Source organism: Dioscorea cayenensis, unplaced genomic scaffold (genome assembly GCF_009730915.1).
Source record: "Dioscorea cayenensis subsp. rotundata cultivar TDr96_F1 unplaced genomic scaffold, TDr96_F1_v2_PseudoChromosome.rev07_lg8_w22 25.fasta BLBR01000788.1, whole genome shotgun sequence".
NCBI classification, from domain to species: Eukaryota; Viridiplantae; Streptophyta; class Magnoliopsida; order Dioscoreales; family Dioscoreaceae; genus Dioscorea; species Dioscorea cayenensis.
In genome coordinates, this window is record NW_024087179.1 from 2,206 (window position 1) to 6,512 (window position 4,307).

At 45.8% G+C, this 4,307-nt stretch overlaps 1 non-coding gene across 1 annotated transcript; it reads right to left on the reverse strand.

Moving 5' to 3' along the window:
* Positions 1–974: 974 nt before the first annotated feature.
* LOC120255009 lies at positions 975–1,083 on the reverse strand. Its single transcript, XR_005534863.1, has one exon. It is a non-coding gene; the product is annotated as a small nucleolar RNA R71 (small nucleolar RNA).
* Between the last annotated feature and the right edge of the window lie 3,224 nt (positions 1,084–4,307).

Here is a 4,307-nt window from a genome sequence, read left to right on the forward strand (position 1 = left end):
ATTGCATTAGTTAGGAAGCATAATAGAGGGTTCTTGTACTTGAAACTATTGTCCTAGGGGGAACAATACCCGGGTACCCCATTTATATCGATTGCCTTACTTTCTCCTTTCTCGTACTTTCTTTCTTGTTTATTTCATCTTTTGTTATTTCACATCTTTTGACACACAAATCACTATTCCATCTTTCACCTAGCTAAGAAGCAATATAAGTATTTTTACTCCCTACTCCCTGTGGATATGATACCCCCACTCACCTGGGGATTTATTACTTCGACAACTCCGTGCACTTGCAGAGCAACCTGTCAAGTTTTTGGTGCCGTTGCCGGGGAGTAGGCGTTTAGAAATACTTTGCACTTTTGTTTTCTTAGCTATTCATCCATTCATTCTATTTCACATCTTCTTTCCTATCATCATTCTGATTTGTTTTCTTTCTTTTGTGCAGCTTCAGGTTGATGACCCGAGGGAACCCCTCAATATTGATTGAAGGAGATCCCGAGCTTGAAAAAACACTTAGAAGAAAAGGGAAAGAACCTGTGGAAGAACCATCGAATTTAGCTGATTTGGAAGTTGAAAATTCAGGCAATATGGCAGAACAGAATGAGCAGCAGAGGACACTCTCTAATTATGCTAGACCTTCAGTTTTGGGAACACAATCGAGCATTGTGCGTCCCCCTATTACAGCTCAGAACTTTGAGCTAAAGCCGACATTCATCCACATGTTGTAGCAATCCGCATAGTTTAATGGTTTGGCCGATGAGGATCTAAACAGTCACATAGAGAACTTTCTTAAGGTGTGTGATATGCTCAAGATCAATGGAGTGACAGATGATGCCATCAAGTTGAGAGCCTTCCCATTTTCCCTAAATGGGAGAGCAAAGCAGTGGCTACACTCATTACCTAAAGCCTCGATCACCACATGGAAGGAGATGGTAGAAGCTTTTCTTGGCCGTTATTTCCCTCCCGGAAAATCTGCAAAGCTAAGGAATGAGATCTCTTCTTTTGTACAGTCGGAATTGGAGTCTCTATTTGAGACGTGGGAAAGGTTCAAGGAGCTCCCTCGCAGAAATGCCCACAACATGGATTCTCGAGTGGATGAGTATCCAAACCTTTTACAACGGTTTGAATCCAAGTACAAGGCAACTTTTTGGATGCGTGCAGAGAGGTACCTTAGGTAGCAAGACCCCCGAGGCATGCTCGACAACTTATTGAAAGAAATGGGTCTAAATAGCTACCGATGGAATGCAAGAGAGAAGAAGAAAGTGGCGGACTCCATGAGATAGATGCGGTAACGTCATTGGCGGCTCAAGTTGAAGCATTGGGTAAGAAGTTAGATGTTCTAGCTTCGAATAGAGTGGCGGCCGTGACAACATGTAACGGATGTGGAGGAGGACATGGTTCCTCCGATTGCCCGATCTCCATTGGTGATGTATCTTCAGTTGAGAAAGTTGATTTTGTGGGTAATGCAATGAGGAACCAAGGGAATCCATATAGCAACACCTACAATTCGGGTTAGAAGAATCATCCCAATTTTTCATGGAGCAACCAAGGTCCAAAGAAGGCCATGGGCCACCGGGTTTCCAACAACAACAAGCCCCAAATGTCGAGAACAGAGTTAATGGCTTGGAGACCCGCATGACCGACTTAGAGAAGGCCTTGACTAGATTTGTGTAATCCTCGAATTCAAGGTTTGAATCAGTTGAGGCCACACTTCGCAATCACACTGCGTCCTTGCACAATCTTGAGAACCAAGTTGGACAAATTGCAAAGTCTCTAGCGGAACGACCACAAGGAAGCTTACCGAGCAATACCGAGACAAATCCTAGTGAGTAATTAAAAGTGATCACTTTGCGAAGTGGTCGCGAGGTTGAAGGGAAGCTTCCGAGTGAGAAGCCTAATGTACATGTACCCGAGGTCATAGAGGTTGGAGAAGGACCGAGCAAAGAGAAGGAGGTGGCACCCCCACCCTTCAAGCCAAGAATTCCTTATCCCTCAAGATTGAAGAATGACCAAGCGGATGAGCAATACAAGAAGTTCCTAAGTATATTCAAGCAACTCCACATCAACATCCCTTTTGTTGAGGCATTGGCTCAAATGCCTAAGTATGCTAAATTCTTGAAAGATTTGTTGACCAACAAGACGAAGTTAGAGGAGAGTGCTTCCATGATCCTAGATCCATCTTGCTCGGCGGTTTTGCAAAAGAACATGCCGAACAAGAAGAAAGACCTGGGGAGCTTCATCATTCCGTGTAACATTAGCAATCTAGGTGAAGAGTTGACATTGGCAGATTCAGGGGCAAGCATCAATGTCATGCCATACACCTTCTTTTAGAAGCTAGGTTTGGGAGAACCTATGCCCACTCGGATGACTTTATAATTGGCGGACCAAACGGTGCGACATCCGAGGGGCATCATCGAAGATGTGCTTGTCAAGGTGGACAAGTATATATTTCCTGTTGACTTTGTGGTGCTAGACATTGATGAGGATACGGATGTACCATTGATACTTGGGAGGCCGTTCTTGCGAACTTCCAAGGCTTTGATTGACATGGATGGTGGGGAGCTAACGTTGAGAGTTGGAGATGACAAGCTCACATACAGCCTCGCTGAAGCCATGCGGCATTCTCTTGACTTTGATGATACATTATATTTTCTAGACACTACTGATGACATTATTGATGAATATGTGCAGGAAATGTTTAATCCGGACCCGTATGAGGGTTTATTCGACCAAGAGGAGCAGATTGAAGAAGTAATGATGCTTGGTGCGAATGAAGAAGTACCGTCTACCCCGAGGATCCTGAAGAAGGTGATCCAGAAAATGAAGAAGGCAAAGAGACGCCACCGAAAACACTCCAAGACTGTTGGAGGTGTGCCCAAGCCGAGTGAGTTCCATGAACCATTGCTAGGTGGTCCCAAACCTGACAATTCAACCTCTACTCTCAAGAGACTTTGCTCATCATACTTCCAAGCCATGGGCAAGAGGGCAACCTTCATCTATGAACCCCCGTGAGGTAAGACAAGGTACGTCAAGCTTAGTGACGTAAAACAAGCGCTTCTTGGGAGGCAACCCAAGTGTTTACTGTTTTTGTAGTTAGGTTCCATGAATAAAGTGTTGAGTGTTGGTGCTTTCATTTTGAACTAGTTGTGCTGCATTCATTTTGGTGGATTTGTATATCATCGTGTGTTTTCATGAGGAGTTGGCGAAGATTTGGTCGTTTGAGCTTGTTTCCATTGTTTTTCACTGGTATTTGTTGCATAAAAAGGGCAGGCTCTGAATGTGTAACATGTTCAGAAAATTTCTGCAAAGCCTGCAGAGTTTTCCAAGTCATCCAGAGAGAACACACGGGCGTGTGGAATTTCCACATGCCCGTGGGGTTGTATTGCGAGCTCATCCAGAGAAGACACAAGGGAGTGAACTCACCCCTGTGAGCGACCCTGCGATTATCGGACGGCCGTGCAGAATTTCCGCACGGGCGCAAGCGCCATCCCGCGTAAAACTTAGCACATTTTTCCCGAGAGCACACGGGCGTGAACTCGCCTCGTAAGGCACAGCTTGATATATACACGGGCGTGCGAATTTCCACATGCCCGTGTGGGTTTCGCGACGATCTCTTCTCTATCCCGAGAGTGCAGAGGGGCGCGAATGCCCCCTGTGAGTTGAGCCTGTGAATGTCCACGGCCGTGCGGATTTTCCGCACGGGCGTGTGGAACACTTAAGAGAATTCTCTCGATTGAACAAAGAGCGCACAGGGGCGTGTGGCTGCCCCTGTGGGTCGGGCGCACGGGCATGGGTAATTTACGCACGGCCGTGTGGTTGTGTTCAGAGCGTTATGCCGAGAGCGCACAAGGGCGTGCGTACGCCCCTGTGAAGCTCTCTCGTGGAGTCACACGGGCGGTAATTTCCACACGCCCTGTGGATATACGTAAACATCAAGAGCCGTGGGTTTTCTTTTAAAAATCCTTTTCGGTTTTTCTTTTATCTTCACACCCACACTCGCCTCCCGAGAACACCTTTTCTATTCTTTTCTCGCCCCTCTAGCGCCCGATTTAGTGCAAATTTTGCGAGGTTTGCCAGCCGATTTCAAGTTTCTTCCTCTCAACTCGTCGGTAAGTCCTATTTTGGATTATCTTCATCGATTCATGGTTTCCATTGATTGATTTAGCCAATATTGCTACGTTTCTATGATTCGAACGATTATTCATGTTTAGAAAGAGTTTAGAAGACAATTTTGGAGTGTATTATTGGTTTTCGAGGCGCCGGTCATAGGGGTTTTCACGCCCGTGGATCCACATGGGCGTGTTGAAATT